This window comes from Bidens hawaiensis, unplaced genomic scaffold, assembly GCF_021521415.1.
Source record: "Bidens hawaiensis isolate Kalapana, Puna unplaced genomic scaffold, B.hawaiensis_p1.1 tig00013119_1, whole genome shotgun sequence".
NCBI classification, from domain to species: Eukaryota; Viridiplantae; Streptophyta; class Magnoliopsida; order Asterales; family Asteraceae; genus Bidens; species Bidens hawaiensis.
This window is the reverse complement of record NW_027492108.1, coordinates 359008-380167: the sequence shown is the minus strand read 5'-3', so window position 1 is coordinate 380167 and position 21160 is coordinate 359008. Positions and strand designations below refer to the sequence as shown.

At 42.1% G+C, this 21160-nt stretch overlaps 1 pseudogene across 1 annotated transcript; it reads right to left on the bottom strand.

Moving 5' to 3' along the window:
- Window positions 1-897: 897 nt before the first annotated feature.
- On the bottom strand, window positions 898-10354 carry LOC143543395 (protein NO VEIN-like; annotated as a pseudogene). The gene is made up of 13 exons (XR_013137067.1): window positions 10145-10354; window positions 8941-9269; window positions 8343-8694; window positions 8019-8132; window positions 7777-7885; window positions 6183-7642; window positions 5887-6099; window positions 3549-5689; window positions 3338-3450; window positions 2916-3266; window positions 2416-2729; window positions 2085-2342; window positions 898-1965 (listed from the first exon to the last, which is right to left on the bottom strand). The product of XR_013137067.1 is annotated as a protein NO VEIN-like (transcript).
- Between the last annotated feature and the right edge of the window lie 10806 nt (window positions 10355-21160).

Genomic DNA, 21160 nt, shown 5'->3' with positions numbered 1-21160 from the left:
TGTGCATTTGACCCGAATTCACGGGTATGAGTCTCAATAAACCCAGATAACCTTAAACCTGTTATAACATCTTATTATATTAAAAAATAATCTCACCTTGATATGAAAATCTTATAAAATAGGGATATATTAAAAATTAATATCCATTTTTTTAAGAAAAAGATATTATTTATATTAAGTAACAATTTTATAGTAAAAAATATAAGCGGGTCATGGGTCTTACAAAACCCATAGATGTTAAACGGGTTATAACATTTCATTTATTTGTGAAACCTTTTAATCATCAAACCCTAGGTATATTATTAACTTTCTTACAATAAATATAAATATTAGACACGAAAAAGAAACACAACCCCCATACTATAAGGGATAAAAACTAGTATATATCTATAGTGGAAAAGCTTAAATTAGGTTTATTATAAAGTGATATGTATGTTAGAAATATACATAATACTTTTTAAAAATTATAATTACAATTATAACCTCATAACAATATAAGTAAAAGTTGTTTTTTAAATTAGTTTTATAGTAGTAAAAAAAACTATATAAAGTTTATATATATATTTTTTTCATATGTATTTTAATTATAAAGTAGGTTTATGTTAATAATAAGCTTCTTCACCTAATGATCCGATCACAAACCATAATTCCAGTTCGAGACCGATACAATTTTTAAATATTAATTTTATAGCCATGAGCCACATTAAAAAGCCGTAGCAGTATCACTGAGGGTGCACGGTATGAATCCCGTAACATTGTTAAAACTCATGCGCCGAAACGACTCACACCCTGCTCTTTCTCATGTCGATACCGTTTACTCAAAAGGGGTGAATTACTGAGTCCAATATATATTTTCTAGATTTTTTATTTATTTTACACAATTAAAACATCCTTATGTACAAAACAAGCCTTCCAAGCATCATAGATAACACATTTGACACACAAAATATGCAACAACATAGAGCTCATATAAATATCAACAGAAAACAAACTCAGCCATCTGCTTCGACATCAAAACAACCAGTTTCAGTTGACCGTGCTGACAAAGCCTAGCCGGGTTCTTAAATACAGTGACTCGAGCCCTTTTATCACCCAACAAAACACAGGCTATGCTAAAAGATTCACCTTTCTTAACTGCAAACTGCCACTCGTTAACGGATATCTCAAACCAGTCCTTTGTTTCAGAATCAGTTGTTTTGACTTCAATGTATTCATTTCGGTTTTCATCATTACAAACTTCAATGTCATATGGTAGCCCAGTTTCATTAGCTTCATTTACCCATTTTACAACTTTGGCACCCATGTTTTTATAGTAGTTGAACGCCAGTTCCTCGCCCAGTCTCCCTGTAAGAAACGCTCGTTCCACATTGACCTGCAGGCCATGCGAAAGCTGGTACTTCTGACTAAAACCGAAAGAACCATCTTGGTCAACCAAACCATGCTCAACATTGATCATGCCAGCTGGTTTCGTTCCAACATGACCCAAAGAATGTCAACCAAATTAACCGTGTTGGTTCCACCAAGACCCTCATGAGTAGCTAGTACATTTGTATCAATTCGCTTAGAGACATATTGCGTCTTTGAATCATTCACACGCGGGGAAAAGAATTTAGGGGCGGTCTGCCAGTTGGCGGGTGGGCAGTTTCTGTTACTTTGAGATGATGAACTTGGCTGCACGGTTCTTTTAGTGGCACGTTTTGTATCTGATGTCATTCTATTCAATGACATAACTCCCAAAGATTGAATTGACCATATTGGTTCTTCGACCGATAGTTTTGGCATCTTCTGGCTATTCAAGATGAAAGTTTCTATTTGTTCCTCTGTGGAGCCTAATTCAGTCATAGTTGCAATCATGTGAAGAAAATTTGCCAAGTGGAGTTCAGTATTCCCGTTGATTAGAAAACGAGAAAGCTCCATGAATATTGAATGAGAATCTGCGTCGCACCTTGCATACAAGATCTCATCCTGCAAGTATCAACACAAACAATTTAGTTCAACCTTGAAACTTAATTTTTTTATTTTTGACCGCCAAGATAAGGAATGTTTTTTTAACATTTGGCAGAAATATGTGCACAGAATTATACCTGAAGAAGGCAGATACTATCATGACTCTTCGTTGAATACAATCTTGACCTCTTTATAACATTCTTATAATACAAAAATTCAACTACAACTATCTGCAGTCGATTAACGTTTTCAAATCCAGCCAGCTTGAGTTGATGATAACTTTCAGGATACATGTTAAAGATGTAACGTTGAGCTTAAGGAAGAACCCAGTTCACAAATGAAGTTGCATAGCTATTGTCTACTGGCCCGTAATATATTGCTTCACGAGTAACAACCTGCGATGGATCATAAGTTGTTCACACCTGATAAAATCTACCCTAAAGGGAAGACGCGAAAAAGAGTGACAACCTCTGAAAGAGCAGAAATTCCAAGATTTTTCATAAGATGAGAATTCTTCACCTCAAGTATCTTTTTTTCTTCATCGGTAAGTTCACATAAAAATAATTAATATTATTCAACTCCACAAATTCATCAGCAAACTTTTCATCATCACACCAAACTACGAGCCCAAATGATGAATGTAATGAAACCCATTTATCTTCTGCAGTCGGAAGCACCTTCGAATTCTTTTCTTCAAGATTTCTTTTCAGCATTTCAACATCCTCAGAACTCAAAGCTCCGGAGATTAGTCCATCACTCCACATTACAAAAACATCAAAAACCTGTCGAAATCAATTTTGAATTTGAGACAACGCATTATGAGAACTTTTGCAATGATATTTGGCACAACCATTAGATATTTTTATGCTTTAAGCGGTAAACTTTAAAAAAAAGCTGGACATAAAATACTTTTTGTCAACCTTTCCATTTTCCACCTTATTTCAAACAATAAGGTGAATAAACCTTACCTTTTTCGCTGCCTTCTGTGGAGTGTTTACAGTTGATAAATGGCGTAAAAACGCAAGGTAATCTAGAAGTGGTGGGTTCTCCTTTACTCCAAATTCATTAACAAAAAAATCATGAAAACTAGGATACAAAAGGCTTAACATTTTGCTCTCCTCACATTCTGTATTTATCATATTATCATGCCAATACACTTCCTGTGGAGATAAAAGTTCACCAGAGACAACTTCACTTGAAGAAACTGAAGACAATGGAACAATATAAGAGGCCCACTGCTTAAGTTAGCCATGCTTTCCTGATCTGAGGAAACCAATTCTTCCCGTATGAACGAGTAGAATCTTGACATCTGTGATATATTGGTGCGGAAAGCCATAAACTGTCAGAAAATATTAATGGCAGAAAAACACATAAACCAATAAACACATACCTAGCTTTGAAAGATTTAGCAGACCTTCTCCATATTTCAAGTACAGATAAAGCATCGTGAAGGGTAACACTAGTCTTGAAACCGATGCTAGTCACCAATTTCACACTTCGAATCTGTGTTGCATATACAAAAAAGGCACAATGTGATAATATTGAAGTTTTACAAACTAATTTAAACACTTAATAAGGAAAAAAGGAATACACAAATTGACCTTAGGAACGGCATAAGGAGCATTATCACCAAAAATCAAGCGCAACTCCTCACAATTATAAAACAAGCCTTTAGGACAATAAAGCGCATCGTCCCAGCATGAAACCACCCACTTAACATCATTGAGAACACTTACTAGCGAAGACTGGACAGGCTTATTTTCTCCATCTATGATACAAAAAGCATCAACTTTATCACCAAAGTAATCATCCCATATTTCATCAATAACCTCCAACAAATACATGCATTTTTCACGATCGCCACTTAATGACACTTTTGCTAATAAATCAACTAACTCTCGAGACTCCCAATCGATAACAGTTGATCCAGGTGGGACAATCACTTTATCCCACATCATATTTGTGAGAAAAGTCTGAGATGAAACAGTTTTCTCAATCCTAATGGTTTGCACAAAGTCAGTGACTCCAACTTCCTTCAAAAACTTCCTCCAGTGTTGCAGAGAACTATACTTCAAATAGGTTTTATCAACCTCATACCATATTACATCAACACCACTGATCAGCCTACTGATATCAATATGATTCCCAAAATCATTATTGAAATGAATGGCAACCTCAGAAGGTATAACAAAGCCATGATTTGTCAAAATAAAGGCTTTACTGTAAACCTCTGAGATTATGTGCTCCCTTTCGGTAAAACAATCTGAGCAGCCACTTTGTAGATGGACCATTATAAACGATAAATACTCTATCATAAGATCTTTACTGACTATATTCTTTTTGTCACATATAGCTGGCAAGACATGTGCTTTGAGAACCTGATGTGCAGATAACCGTTGAACACCAACTTTAGAAAGCATTTGAGTTAAATTACCAATGACTGAACCGTCAAAAAGTGCAGGATTAACGGTTCGAAGATTAGCAAACAATCTTCATTCATCCAAATCAGACCCTCATTGACTGAACCGTAACCACCATCTAGAAGAGGAATGAAGGGTGTCTTTTCCAAAGTGTTCAAAACATCAGATCCAACTTTAAAATCAACAGGATTCTGATGGGACAATAAATATAACTCATTAAGCCAAGAAGATAGCCAGTTAAGGCCCATTGATGCTAAACCTTCTTTTGTATGGCATAAAGAAGATAAAATATCAACCAAAACTTTAGGCCCATAATTCTTGATGCCTAAAGCCCTCGCGAGTGTATCGGATAAGACTATTTCCTTATTCAAGTACTCGAGACCAAGATGCTTGTGAATCAAGGTATCAGGCAAAAGCGTTCGAGCCTGCTCATTCCAGTTTCTTAAAACCCGACACGGTGGGACCCACTTGTCATTTTCTCCTTCTAGAAGAAAACAGTTTGAAGTGCACAGTTTTGATATGATCATTCTGGGAAGTGGAGCAAAAAATCCATGCACTTCACCTACAAGAGGAACATAGCTCAAAAAGACGGAAACTGCCTTTCCACGACAATTGTTAAAACCAGGAAGGCGACAGAATGACAGCTCAGCACTAACAAACAAACTGGGAAACTCAGATAACAACCATTGGTTCCAAGGACTATCACCGTCAACTTCTTCTCTCGAAGAAGGAAGAACAAAATCACCCTGGATTATAAACTTCAAACCATATGTTCTAAGAGGAAGAAATGCAAAAACATATTGTTGATCTAACTTTGGATTATAAATGCCATTTTCCAAAACTTCAAGAGCCAAAGCGATTGAAATTTCAGTAAAGTTTACATCTTTTCGAAGACCATTTGCCTGCAATTTCCGAGAGGCAACAAACCAGGTCAACGTTTCATTCCCGATAGAAACATTGGTTAAACCATTTCCAATTGTTTCTTTCCTCATGATGATGAATGAATCCGTAATCAAATTTCTGAATTTGATACACTGAAGACGATGAAGAAATAGTAATAAAGATGGATGAAGATTTGAAAACATAGAGGTGATGTTATCTACAATGGAAGTTTCTGCTGGCTTTGACTTCAAAGGAAGCACAAGGCATGTATTGTAATGATGTGTATCCATTTGATCAGTGGTGTTTAGAGAGACGAGATTTGTAAAAAAATTCATGTCACAAGGAGGCACAGTTGTTGGCAAAACAAAACCAATTTGACCCTCGGTTAAGTCAAACTTGATGAGAAATCCATTAGAATGAACTTCTGGAGCATCAGTAACCTGCATATACATCAGAGATGTTTAAGCAAGAAAAGAAGAGTATTTGTTTCATATCAAAGATTTGGTTCAAAGCTGAATCAAGATTACCCAAAATTACTAGCATATCAGCTGTCAAGTCATGATTTGACTGGTTATAAAACTTTGATAAGTTGGTTATCTAAAATATAAAAGTTGTACTGAAAGTTTAACAGAAATACCCGAAATACCGATTTGAATCCAATCCCTTTCATGCCAATGTATCCGGCACTAGATGCTTTCTTGGTAGAATTCCCAACATCACAAAGCGCTCTAATGTTCTCAGCAGAAAAACCATTTTCATTATTCAAAACAACAATACGTTTCTCCTGAAGAATGAATGTCAGAGTGGGCTCCACGTTTGTCAGATACGCATTATCATCAGCATTCTGAACCTACAAAATATTTTTTAAAAAAATGTTATGTGTTTTTGTCAATAAAAAGATGATCATATAGAATAACAAACCTAGAAACTTACAAGCTCGAGAAGAAAATGTGAGTCTTGAGAATATAACTCTTGCGAAAGACAAAAAAGTGCCCTTCCTAAACGAGCATGTTGCTTTTTCAAAATGCTATTTTCAGTGGTTGAAATATCAGAGTCCAAACCGAATTCTTGAACTCTAATAGACTCAATAATACTGGCAGCATTTTTCTCTTTCTCAGAGTCTAAATCTGGCTGAACGGAACTGTCATCTAAACTATCCACTCTGTGAGTCGTTGCACTGGGCTGATCGAGTTCAGCAGACCGAGTAACATCATTTTCTGAAAATGATCTTTTATTGACAACTGATTCTTTGGACTCAGATAGAAGTAAAGAGTGATTATCAAACCATTCCACTATGCCCAGTGAAAATCCAAGTTCACGAATCATCATATGATCCTTTGCACTTTTGCATTCACTCAAAATCACCATATAAGCGTCTTTAGTAATTGAACGAAACGCAGAAACCAATAATTCTCCTGCAAATATTCTGAACTCTTTGGGTAAGTATCCAAGACAATCAAGAACAAATCTTGAAGCAATCTCTGATGAAGTGTTGACCATGATTTCGAGACCGTTTTTTGCATGACATTTTAAAAGCGATAACGGTACATTTCGTTCACCGCCAAATAAAGAAATCAAAGAAACGATCTTTAAAGCTCTTTCGAAAGAAGACCCGTGTAGAAAAGCTTCTAGAAAGGAATCAACGGTTGCTAAATGATCAATCCGTAGAACTTTTCCATCTGTTGCTACTAAACAAAGCAACTCCTTAGTGGTTACATAACTTAATAACCACCCTACAAGAGGACCTAAAGAAGGTGCAAATTTATAGTCCCAACATGACCATGAGGCTAAATCTACTAACATTGGAGCCCTGAGTAACAGTTCAACAGCATCATTTGTGCAAACATGAGTATCCGTGAGACCCTTTTCTGCCCGAAAATCAGTTGAAGTCGATGAAAATAACACAATATTTGAGTTCAGATTATCACTATTCTCTCTCATAGTAGTCAAAAGATCTTCGGTAACATCATCTTCTAGTAATGTAAGACCAGCAGAAGGAAATTGCATTCTTAACAACTCAGAAACCGTTAAATTGCTTAAGGTTTCAATTTCCCCTAAACTACTAGCAGCTTGTGATAATAACTCAAGCAGATAATGTTGACTCATGCAAACATTAACCAAAGGCTTATTAGGTTTTTCAGTAGCTGTGATGCATTTTTACCATGTGGTAGGTAGTAGAGAAATATGTTCTGCTAAGAATGAGAAAATATCTCCAAAACCAAGGGTTTCAAAATCATTAACAGAAAAATATCGAATCAGAGCACATTCTAGCTTGCAGATCTCCCTTAAAAAGATAATTTGTTTTCTTGGATATGAAGTTACATTGTCTGGAACATAACCAGGAGACACAAAATATGCGTCGACGTATTTTAGAACATCCTCAACTGCAACTCCTGTAAAGTGAACAGAACACAAGAAAACTTTTACAAAGTTATAATAATCAGAAGACACTATTTAAAAAAGAATAATAATAATAATAATAATAATAATAATGGGAAATGAATAGCAGAAAAGGAATGCAAACTACCAACAGTGCCCTGCAAAACATGCTTTTCAGCTGTGCTAACATCAGAAGCAAATGGATTTGAATGAGAAGAACTCAGGCGGTCCCACAAACCAAACTTTATAGATGCAATCTATAATAACAAAAAAAACACTTGTATTCACAAAAAATGCAAATAAAGGAGGTGCTTGTATGATAAAGATTTAAATTAAACATTGACATCAGATAATTGTAAGAAGTTATGAACATGAACAAAGTTAACTTACAGCAACATTTAGCAATCCAACATGTGGGTATGAATTAATCATTTCCATCAGAATTTTACTTTTCTTTTTCGGCCTCACGCTAGCATGATAAAAATCAATCATCTTGCTAAATGCCTACAAGCAAAAGATACCAGTTAGACTTGATGAAATTTCACATTTACAAGAAGTCAATGCAGGAAATTCACTGCAGCAAAAAGAAAAATGACACATGAACTCATCAGACATCAGGAATGGCTACATATGGACTGATTAAAGCTTAAAAGTAAAAACCATAATCTACTTGACCGAAATATATTGATGACAACCATTCTTTTTCAGAAATACCTCAACCACATTTTCTAATTTTTCACACGGGTCTTTCCATATCTGAATGAACCTCCATGTATGCCCATCGATTGCATTGCCATCTATAAATCCTGGTTCAAAATCCAGACTTTGAAACTCTGGTTTAAACTTGATCCCAATCATCCATAATTTGGGTGTTCTATGAATTGTGTATTTCGTGAAAAATTTAATATCAGCTCCTTGTTTCTCTTTAACTGGAGCAACACAATCCCAATCATCACAAGCATCCGAGGTGCCATCAAGAATTGACTTTACATCTAATCCATCACTACACTTCTTCAAAATTGTGTCTTCAGATCGCCTTCCACGAGCGAGATATCCAATGTAGATACTGTAAATGTAAAAAAAAATTAAAAAAAATCCAAGCATGCTCAAGAGACGCATAAAAGATGTAGCAATTTGGTAGTTAAAGTTCATGTCATCATTTCAGTATAAACATATTATCTGAACAACATATAGTGATAAATCACCTTTATATTTAGCTATCATATAAAACATAAAATGATCTTATCATGCATGCTATTAATACAAACCACTTTTAACTAAACTAGTAAGTGTATTAATAACTGATACATACCCCAAACTTTGAATCCGTACGCATAAATTTCCTCGGCTTATTTTCCTTCTATTTGCTATAAATTCCAACAAGGCATCAACCGTGGTCTTTGTATTTCTGCGAGAGAGTACGCTGAGGTAAGCAACAATCTGTTCACTTGTAATTTTGAAGATTTCTGTGACTTCAGGTCCTATAGAAAAATAATGCACAGCTAGCGGATGCTTCAAAATAGGTCCCAATCCAAGTTCTTCAAAGCTCCTAACTCCCTCACTTTCACAGATTGCCATCTCCAAGTCATGTAGTAATGTGATCATTTGAACTCCAACAAAGCAATGTATAAAAGAGTTGATCTACAACATTATAATCAGTTGACAATGATAACAAAAACATATAACTTATGAAAACTTATAAAGGAATTTTGCAGACACGTACAATAAACCAAGCATCTGATGCAAACAAGATAGAATAGATAACCTGACTCGTTAACCAACTTCAAAAATTAAAACAAATAATTTTATAACTACGTACGGGTGTGCTAGAAACTGAAAAAACCGATCCAAAGACAAAAAACCGAAAAAAAAACCGATCCAAACACAAAAAACCGAAAAAAAACAATCCAAACACAAAAGGCCGAAAAAGCGAACTTACGGTTTGTTTTGGTTTTGAGTGTAATAAAACCCGAAAAAGCGAACCGAATTTATAGATTTTCATTTATCATGTTAAGTAAGGTAAGTCAAATATCTTGGCCAAAATGCACAATGATGAATTAGTTATTAATCAACAAAATAATTTAGGCCCAAATTCATTATTTTAGGGGAATTTTATTTTCGGCCCAAAATTTTCAAGCCCACCTGACAAAATCTAAAAACCGAAATCGAACTGAAAAGAAAGTCTAACGGTTTTCAAACATTCAAAAACCGAAGTTTTCGCTTTAGCCAAAACCACCTGAAATCGAACTGTGCACATCCCTAATTATAACCAAATATTTTAGTTTGAGAATTAGGCCTTTCTTTATACCAACTACTAACTACAATTAATGTTCAACCATTAATTACAATAACACTTGAAATCAACTGAATTATAATCTTATTTTGTCGGTTGCAAATATAAACCAACTTTATTAAAAAATAATAATAATAATAATAATAATAATAATAATAATAATAATAATAATAATAATAATAATAATAAGTGAGTGGTCATCGTAAAGTAAAGCTAGCTTTACCTTGGCTTCGGTGAGCATGATACGATTGAGTGAAGGAATATTCTGCATATGAAACCCTAACGATTCAAACGAAACAGCGTTAAGCATCGCCAACGCTGACTGTGAGACGGTCCACGCAGATACGCTTTCGCCGGTGGCCAGAAGATCCGAGTGCGCTTTCGCTACTGCGTAATCGATCATCGCAAACACCGGAGGTACATTACTTCCGCCGTCGTACTGTTGACGGCTATTCATATGTCCGTACATTTTGGCCGGAGCACCACGACGTAAAAAGTCGTTGTTTTGTCTTGAAGCGGGAAAATAATAAATAAATATAGTTATAGTTATAATTGCATTTGCAATACTTTATTTCAAAATGCACCTCTAAAGTTTCAATATTTCAAAGTATAGCCAATAAACGATAAACATCGGTCAAAAGATGGCGTCTACTTTTCTAGACACGTAATATTATTATACGTTTAAGTTTGGTTGATGCGGACCTTTGGCCTAAGGTAAAAGAATCATAGATTTTTGGTTAAATCATATATCTTATAATGAAAATAAATTATTACAAATTTGTGGTTTGCGAAAGAGAGACAAAATTAGAAACTAATGTTATAAAACTAGTGTCGGTCAGGTTTTGAAGAGTTTTGTATGTGGCTACAAATACTTCTCGCACTTTTTATTTTTATTTTCCTTTGCATTCTAACTTTTTCCATAACACTTTGGGTTTAATAAAAATAAACTGAAGCCTTAAAAACTAAATTAGTTTTACAAAGTCTCGAGATATGAACATGTAAAATAATAATTAATATATTATTATATGTTTTGATTGGTGTCACCGGGTTTGTTTGGGTTTCAGGTAGGTTTTGACCGAGTAGTGGCGGAACCAGTTCGGGGAGGGGACCCAAAGCCCGATCCGTACCCGCGGATATGGTCGGGTCAGGTTCGGAACCCGTTTTTTTCCTCTCTTACGTATAGATTTAAACCAACTAGCTAAGACCGTTAGTTCTTCTCTCATATATATGCACCGATAACATTGTATTATAAATATAACTAGAATTGCAACCTGCTCTTCGCGGTAGGGTTGTATAAAGGTGCGGATGATGATGTATTTGTTACCTACAATATCGAATGACTTAAATCCTAAACAACGCTGAAAAGAAGTAAGCGAGATAGGTAACTAAATATGTTTAGAGTTGAAAGTTAGGGAGTGTTTGAGATTCCTTATTTTCACCTCCTGAAGAAACCTGAGGGTTAGATAGACGTTTCCCACGAGGGGTTAATTCCGGCAAGATGGTTCTTCCGATAACCTGCAAAACAGACACCGTGAGCTCGTCACTAAGAAAGGGGGGGTTCCTCCTTGTGACCACCCTCCGGCGTGAGAATCAGTCTATATTACTCTTTGATTATAAAAGTATATTAATAATACTAGAGCAGTTATCAGGTAAATTATACAAGATATTAGATGATGAAATGATATTACCATTTGATGTCTTTTATAGCCGAAGGTGGGTTTCCTAAGGAGGTTTAGCCGGCCTACTACTCTGCCAACTGTGGCCTACGCACGTGCTCTGCTGGTAATTGGTGGATAGGCAGCGGCTGACAGTGACCAGGCGTGCTGTTCACTTTTCCTTTTCCACCAACTACAGGCTAGGCACGTGATATGGCAGGAGTTGGTGAGCAGGCGGCGGCTATTGGTCACAGTGCTGTGGCGTGTTGCCATGCTGCTGTCAGTGAGCTGTCGTATCGTTGGTCAGATCTTTTGTCCATACCTCGTCAGGTATCACACAAAAGATCCTCCATTATTATACGGACTGGCTCATTTAGGCGGGAGTTTTCCCCCTCCCGCCTTTATGCGGGAATGTTCCCGGCTTTGCTCATTCCTTCTTCAGGTGACTACTGAATTATTACGAGTTGGAGCCTTCTGCGTGTAGCCATGCTGCGCGGGTGGCCAGTCCCTAATGGCGGGTATCCACACCTGCGGGAACAGGGGATACTTGGAAACCATAGGGAGGCATTTCCTGCGGGACCAGCTTGCGTACCGCATGTGAGGTCGTCACAACTCTGAGCGTGGTGGGTCCTGCGGGTTTGGTAGGTCGCGGCGCAGACGTCCCTATGGTGAAGTCTGCGTGTTCAACTGCGCAGACGTCCGTTTAAGGAGTCTTGCGTGTTCAACTGCGCAGACGTCTCCTTTTAAGGGAGTCTTGCGGGTCCTAACCACCTCTGCTGGGACCTACCTCTTCAAGTCCCCCCAGTCCAATGTTCTTCTCATGAATGTTTAATAAAGTGAGGTGAACTTTTGGACTTAAGCAAAGGGTTTTTGAAAAGGGTTTAGTTTTATGGGTTTTCCGCGGGAAGTCTTACCCACGGGTTTCCCAATGTCACGCAGAATTTCCCAATGTTCTGCTTGATGTCTGGGATGATGCGGATAGGTCTGTAACCTCCCCGCAAGTCAGGAGCGTTTAGAACCTTTTGTGTAGATTCTCCATGAGGTCTTAGTGGTTTTGAACATAGTGATCAATCATGTTATAACCACCAATTCCATCCTGAAGTTTCAAACAATCTAGTTCTTGACGTTCCCGCTATGCGGGGGTGTTAATCCCGTTTCTGCAAGCATGGCCCAGAAGATCCTTCTTGGTTTCAATTCCCATGGAGTGCTCGGTATGCGAAGGGTTTTGCCTTGACGCTGTACCCGCACTTCGTCTTATTAGTTACTTTACTCCCAAGGTATCCCTGGCGTTAAATCCCTGCAAGGCTAGGTGCGTGAAGGGTTTTGCCTTAACACTGTACCCGCACCTGACATATGGTTGCCGAGGTGTTCCTGGCGTTTAATCCCCTACGGGCGCTAGGTATGTGAAGGGTTTTGCCTTGACACTGTACCCGCGACCGACTTACAATTTGGTGCCGAGGTATGACTTTTTACGGGTGTTAGGTATGTGGAGGGTTTTGCCTTAACACTGTACCTGTGCCCGTTTTGTAGTTGGGTGGAATGCCAAGATTTTCTCGGCTTCACTTCCCTGTGGGTGATAGGTATGTGAAGGTTTTTGCCTTAACACTGTACCCGCACCCGGCTTTATAGTCGGGTTTTTTCCGGTTTCCGTTCCCTGCGGGTGCTAGGTATGTGAAGGGTTTTGCCTTTACACTGTACCCGCATCCGGCTTCATAATTGGGTTTTTCCGGTTTCCGTTCCCTACGGGTGCTAGGTATGTGAAGGGTTTTGCCTTTACACTGTACCCGCATCCGGCTTCATAATTGGGTTTTTCCGGTTTCCGTTCCCTGCGGGTGCTAGGTATGTGAAGGGTTTTGCCTTAACACTGTACCCGCATCCGATTTCATAGTTGGGTATTTTTGGCCTCTGTTCCCTGCGGGTGCTAGGTATGTGAAGGGTTTTGCCTTAACACTGTACCCGCAGCCGACTTACGGTCAACTGGATAGCCAGGGTAAGGGGTTTTTCCCGCTTACTTTTCGAATCTTTTTGAATATTTGAAATTTGAAAAGTTGGTGAAAGGATAAGAACAGTCGTCGTGCGACGGTTTCTTCTGACTGTGTCAGGACGTGCTGGAAGTTATGGCGACGTGACATTATATGGTCGTTCCAGTCGCTTTTTACGGCGCGTGGGCGTGATTTTTCGGGCGCGTGGCCGCAGAATTAATGGCATTCGTCCTGTCAACAGCTGTTGCCAGCTTGCTCGGTGCCACATGTCACGGTTTCATTGCACCTTCAATTTATCTCTCCTTCGCATTAAATTCACCGCATTAATTGCGATCACTATATAAAGGGGAAGAGGGTCCTTTGTAATTCACACCTTTACTTCTTCTCTTCATCTCTAAAGCGATTTCTGGTGAATACTCCCTTATTCAGTTGAGCATTCCTCCGAAATCGTTTCTTCTTCCTCTGCAATATGTCTTCCCATGATGCTGAAGCTGTAGCCGACGATAGGAGTACTGCTGGCGAGTGCCAGTGTGCTCTACCTATCGATCTGTACCAGTATGTTGTCAGGAAATTCATGCTTGAGTCTCTTGAGCCTGAGTTTCCTGAACCTCAGCAGACTGTGTACGATGCCCCCAGTGGCAAGATCGGGGTATATGCTGCATTCTTTGTTTATGGGAACCTTAGGTTCCCATTGACAAAGTTTGTGTACCGTGTCCTGGAGAGGCATGGTGTGCACCTGACCGAGGTGCATCCGATGGCGATTGCCAAGATCCGGCACTTCGAGTGGGTGTGCCGGATTCTGGGTATTGAGCCATATGTGGACCGCCTGATGACCTTTTATACTTGGAGGTGCATCCAGGGGTGGTACACCCTGACAACCCGTATTAAGGGTTTGAAGATTTGCGCGACCGAGCGCAGTCTCCGATCGTGGAAGCGGGAGTTCTTCTACATTTCTGCCCGCGCCATCCCCATTGCCATGAAGTTTAAGAACGGGCAAGCGCTTCCGAGCCTTCACGCTTCCAGCTACCAGGAGGCGGAATGGTTCGCGAAGATATCTCGGGTCCAGTCTCCGGTTTACCGGTTTCCGAAGTCCGGGATGGTGATGCTGGGGATGAGCCGGGTATGGAAGGAGGCGTCTCGGTTTCCCATCCTTCTCGAATACGGTTTGAATTCTATTCCTTATGGTATGTCTTGTCTTTCTTGCCGATATGAGTTTGTCTTCTAACTGTTTCTTTTCTTTCAGAGGGGAACGATTTGGAGTCGCTCCTGTACCCGCGGGAAGCTGAAGGTCCCGTGAGGGTGGGTACTCGTGCTCTAGACGAGAACGAGTTGCCCATCCTGGAACAAACAGCGGACCGGTTTGTGGAGGTCTATCCGCTGGGCCACGAGATCCTGAGCCACCGGCGGCCAGGTAAGGCGTTATTCTCTCCTCCACCCCTCAATGCTGTACCCGCTGCTGGAATTCCTGACATCCTGTCTTCTTCTGAGGAATCCGCAGATGGTCCTCCGCTGGTGCGGAAGAAGAGGGCTGCCGGCGTGAAAGGGAAGGAGAAGGCGGCCTCCACAGCCGATCCAGTGCAACTATCTGACACCGAGTCAGATAATGAAGAGGTGGCGGGGGTCCCCGGTGGTGAGAAGACCACTGCTCCGGAGGTTACGACTGTTACCTCCGGAGAACCAATGACGACGACGGTGACCGGCATCAAGAGACCGGCTCCATCGGGTTCGTCCCCGCCCGTCCGTACGTTCAAGCTCAAGAGAACCCGTAAGTACAAACATCCTTCTTTGTAGATTTCACTTTCTAAATTTATTGAAACACTTATCTTCTTGTGCAGGCGTGGATGTTGACGCATTCCAGGGTGGAGCGCAGAAGAGTACCTCTCCGCCGATGACGGTAGGCTCGGTCAGCCTACCTGAGGCGACGACCCAGGCGCCTGCGCCTGCTTCCGCTGGATCAGTTGCTCACTCCTTTGAGCCGACTGTTCCAGCCGAGATGACGTCACCCGCCGGTGGTAAGTGCGATTTTTACAGCATCTTTCACCGAGCCGGCGGTTACGATTGCTGCGGATTCTGCGGCGGCAACCGCGGCGGCGACCACGGCAGCGACCACGGCGGCCGCTACTATGCCTCCGCCACCGGCCACGACGGCCGGCCCATCAGGTACGCGCAGGGCTTCTCGCTAATCTTTGTCACCTTCCCATCTGCCCGACCTTTTGGATGGATTTCCCTTAGGCTCAGGCGATGGGTTTGGTGGCTATCGGCCTGTGATCGACCCTACAGGTGCGTAGGGTTATTTTGGCCTTTATATTTTTTCTTCATCTTTTTCCTAATTGCTTTGTTTCTTTTGCAGTGTCGGATTCCAATGAAGTGTATGTTCCACGATGGAACATACGCCGAGGAACAACCCTTCGTACCCCTGTGGAGTGCGTGGAATGGGCTCGCCACGCTGCTCCCCATGGTGCGTTGGGGGAAGCCATGGCTAGCTACCAGGAGGGTAGGCTAACCAATGAGCTTCGGGTTCTCCAGGCCCGGATGCAGCCGCGCGTCGAGCTGCTTTGTCGTGAAAACGACAAGTTGAAAGCAGCTCGCGCCAAGGAAGTATCTCAAGCGCGGGCTCTTCGGGAGGAGAACCAACAGTTGGCCGCAGCTGCTGCGGAGAAGGAGAAGGCCTTCAAGGCCCTCGAGGTTGAGGTTCAAGCGCGACTCGAGGCCCGCTCCAAGGCTGCCCAAGCTGTTAACGAACAGCTTCGGCTGGCTAAGGAGACTGCGAGGAACGCGACCGAGAGGGCCACCAAGGCTGAAGCCGTTGCTGAGCCTTTACGCGTGGAGAACGAGGAGCTCAAGGCCAAATTAGAGGCTCTCCAACGTGCTCATGATGCCTTGGCGATGGAAGATGCCAAGAAGCTCCAGGAGATCTTGGACCAGAGGGGCGTGCTTGACCATACCGAGCGGAAGCTTAAGGGCGTCGAAGAGGCTGCCGCAAAGGAAGTGCTACTTGCCAACCTTAGCAAAAGCGAAGCCGAACGCGCCTGCACCCAAGCTCAAGCCGCCCTTAAAGAAGCTCTGGTTGTCAAGGAATGGCTTCTTCGAGAAGCGTTGTCTCAGGTATGTTTAGCTTTATGTCTTCGCGCTTTCCTTTGTTCATAGAAAAGGTGTTTGACACTTGTATTTTCTTTGTAGGTTGTGCATCGGGTCTTCTCAGAGACTACTTACGATGATGCCATGAGCGCAGCCCTCAACGCTTCTCATGAGGATGGGGAAAAGGCCGGCTTTCTGCTTGGTCTAGGGTTCGTTGAGAAAGGCGTCCCGCCTTCTAACTTCCCTTTGTTCGATGCGGACACCGAAGCTGCATATGACCAAGCGGTGAACCAATATGCCGCCTTCCCGCATCCGGTGGTGGAGAAGGTGAAGGAAGTCGCTGCTGCTGATGATGGACTTGCTATCCTCAAGGCTTTCCTTGAACCGCCACGCTCTACTGATGGGGCGGGTCCAAGTGGAAGTGGTCCTGAAGCTTGATTCTGAAGATCCCTTCCCGCTGCTAGGATAGACTAGATTTTATTTTGTAGGCGGGTAGTTACCCAGCCATTCTTTGTAATATATCTTTGTGAAATACAAATCTTTTTGTGGATAAGACTGTTATTTCCTTTGGGTTCATTGCTTTATAAACCTTATATGACTTGCATACTTAGTTTAAATTAGCGATTTCCCAAGTGTTTAGAATAAGTTAACCTTGAATGTGGTTGACAGTAGGTTGAAGTTTTGCTTCCCCCTTTGTGAGTGTGCGGATGGGACCGGCACTTGCACTTGGTAGGATGGCTAAACTTTACCTGTCTGACCTGCGCATAGGTTTTTCCTTATCCTTTCAGAATGACTTTTAACCGTTCAACGCGCCGTTGTTAATGAGTTAGTGTTCAGCTTCCGCTACCAGGATTCATGCGGGTATACCGTCACTTTCACATAGTGGGATGGCTGAACTCTTCCCCTTTAACTGTTCTGCATGAAGGTCTTGTCATTCTGGGTTTATGCGGGTTTTGCCGCCTTCCCCACGCAACGATTCTTCACTTGATGCGGTGAATACCGGCATTAGTGTTCGAATCGACCGTTCAACGCGTGGTTGTTAATAGGTTAGTGTTCAGCTTCCTCTACCAGGATTCATGCGGATATACCGGCACTTTCACATAGTGGGATGGCTGAACCTTTCCCCTTTAACTGACCTGCGTGAAGGTTCTGTCGTTTTTTGGGTTTGTGCGGGTTTTGCCGCCTTCCCCACGCAATGACTTCTTGATGCGATAACTACCGTCATTAGTGTTCGAATCGACCATTCAACGCGTGGTTGTTAATAGGTTAGTGTTCAGCTTCCTCTACCAGGATTCATGCGGATATACCGGCACTTTCACATAGTGGGATGGCTGAACCTTTCCCCTTTAACTCACCTGCGTGAAGGTTTGATGCTTTTGGGTTTATGCGGGTTTTGCCGCCTTCCACACGCAACGATTCTTCACTTGATGCGGCGGATACCAGCATCTTCATGTGCAAAGTTCATAAAATACAGATAAAATCATCAGCTTCAATTTGAAGGAGAATCGTTTCCATTAGAAGTGGCTCTAGGCCTTTTCTTTACAAATTTGGAATTGATCTACATACAAACTGTGTAATTGAGCACCCATTAGGCGTGGCTTGGATGGGAGCACCATCGAGCCGACATGTATCTTGTTCGGGATCTCGTTGTTTACGCAGTATGTAGTCTCTGTTGAAGCTGCGATTTTTATTCGTGCGTTTCCCCAGGTGGGGTTCACGCATCAGCCTTCTCGACGCTCACTTCGCCACAAGGTGTGCGAGTGTTCCATCCTTGACAAATGCTTCGACCAAGTTCTTTACGTCTAAGCATTCTTCAGTGTTGTGACCTTTGGTTTTGTGAAAATCACAATACTTTCTCCGGTCAGCATTGTGGCGTTGTCGGATGTATGGAGCCTTCGGCCACGGGAGCTCCTCCGTGGCGAATATCTCAGTCACACTCTTTGTGAGTGGCGTCCACCTGGAGTTCTTCTCCGGTTTCATGTTGTCTCTTCCACCCAACCGATGTTGGAAACCGGACGGGGTGTCAAAGTTTACCCTTGACTGCCAAATGCCCAGCTTCCGCTTTTTGTTTAATCGGGCGGTAAGGACGTTGTTTTCCCTCGTCTTCTGGGTGTAGAGGTTCGTGCTCTGTGGAAGATCTCTACCCAGTTGCCTCTCGGTTTCCGCAAAGCGTTTAGCTGCGGTCATGATGGCATCCCATGTGGATGGCATGCCATCTTTGCCCGTCAGGGTGCGGATGAGCTCCGGGTCGTTTGCGCCCTGGATGAAAGCGGCGCGAACGAGATCTTCGCTAACGTTGCCCAGGCTTAGCTTCTTCGAGTTGAAGCGAGTGATGTAGTCAGGCAAAGATTCTTCGTCTTCTCGGACGCACTTGAGGATTGTCCACTGCTCCTCAGTGTACTTTCTTTGCTGACTAAAGTGTTGGCTGAACTTCTGTTGGAAGTCTGCCCAATCGTAGATGTGGTGGACCGGCAGACGGTCGAACCACGCTCTAGCTGCCCCGACCAGCGTCATTTGGAACATATAACACCACGTGGGTTCCGTCCAGTTACTGACGGTCGCCCCCGCGATGAATCTGTTCAAGTGATCGTCAGGGTCAGAAATACCATCGTACGTGCCTATGTTGGACATTTGCTTGGCACTTCTCGGGGCGATTGCTTCCGCAATGTCCCTTGCGAATTTGGACGTTCCCGCCCTTGCCGCAGTTGGCGTGAATGTTTTGGAGAAGTCCCGTGGGCTGTTGCCCACGTTTATTGGACTGAATGCTTCTCCAAAACGCCTTCTCGGTTGGGAATCCGTTTCTTTACGCTTCCCTTTCGCCCTATGACGAGGGTTCGCGTCTTCCTCGGATTCCTCCGAATCATCATCGTACTCGAATTCTTCCACTTGTTGGATTGAACGTAAACGTTCATCCAACTCAGCTTGGAACTCTTTTTGACGTGCTTCGGCCCACGCTTTAACCTCATCGAGTGTTTGGCAGGGGAGCCTCGTCTGTTGATTTTCTAACTGGGTATCGGTGAATCCCAGTGTCTGATTATTTACTTCACTTGCCCCGGCTTGGGTAGTTGGGGTAGTGTTCGTAAAGTTTGTGTACTCGGTATTCCCCCTTGTAGCTGGGGTCATAATTACCGGAGTCTCTTGGTTACTCGGTTTCGGGACCGGAGTATCCTTAACCATCTTTCCAGAAGTTTTTGAAAAAACTGGAGAAAAATAAAGTTCTAGCTTTATGCACGGATGGCGCCAATGAAGAAACCTGAGGGTTAGATAGACGTTTCCCACGAGGGGTTAATTCCGGCAAGATGGTTCTTCCGATAACCTGCAAAACAGACACCGTGAGCTCGTCACTAAGAAAGGGGGGGGTTCCTCCTTGTGACCACCCTCCGGCGTGAGAATCAGTCTATATTACTCTTTGATTATAAAAGTATATTAATAATACTAGAGCAGTTATCAGGTAAATTATACAAGATATTAGATGATGAAATGATATTACCATTTGATGTCTTTTATAGCCGAAGGTGGGTTTCCTAAGGAGGTTTAGCCGGCCTACTACTCTACCAACTGTGGCCTACGCACGTGCTCTGCTGGTAATTGGTGGATAGGCAGCGGCTGACAGTGACCAGGCGTGCTGTTCACTTTTCCTTTTCCACCAACTACAGGCTAGGCACGTGATATGGCAGGAGTTGGTGAGCAGGCGGCGGCTATTGGTCACAGTGCTGTGGCGTGTTGCCATGCTGCTGTCAGTGAGCTGTCGTATCGTTGGTCAGATCTTTTGTCCATACCTCGTCAGGTATCACACAAAAGATCCTCCATTATTATACGGACTGGCTCATTTAGGCGGGAGTTTTCCCCCTCCCGCCTTTATGCGGGAATGTTCCCGGCTTTGCTCATTCCTTCTTCAGGTGACTACTGAATTATTACGAGTTGGAGCCTTCTGCGTGTAGCCATGCTGCGCGGGTGGCCAGTCCCTAATGGCGGGTATCCACACCTGCGGGAACAGGGGATACTTGGAAACCATAGGGAGGCATTTCCTGCGGGACCAGCTTGCGTACCGCATGTGAGGTCGTCACAACTCTGAGCGTGGTGGGTCCTGCGGGTTTGGTAGGTCGCGGCGCAGACGTCCCTATGGTGAAGTCTGCGTGTTCAACTGCGCAGACGTCCGTTTAAGGAGTCTTGCGTGTTCAACTGCGCAGACGTCTCCTTTTAAGGGAGTCTTGCGGGTCCTAACCACCTCTGCTGGGACCTACCTCTTCACCTCCTTATAAGGAGAAGTTATAAGTTACAAATGTATAACTTATCAACATTTTCTCTCACATAATAAGGAAACTCAAACATTTTTTTTTAACTTATCATAAGTCATAAATTATAAGTTAAAAATAAAGAAGCCCAAATACCTCCTTAGTTCTAACTATAATATGTTAATAAAAAATATAAAAGAAAAGATATTTAGAAAAGAAAAAAAGAACATATTACTATATTAATAAAAATGGGAGGAAGGGTTGTACCAATTGCTTACCAGCTTGTACA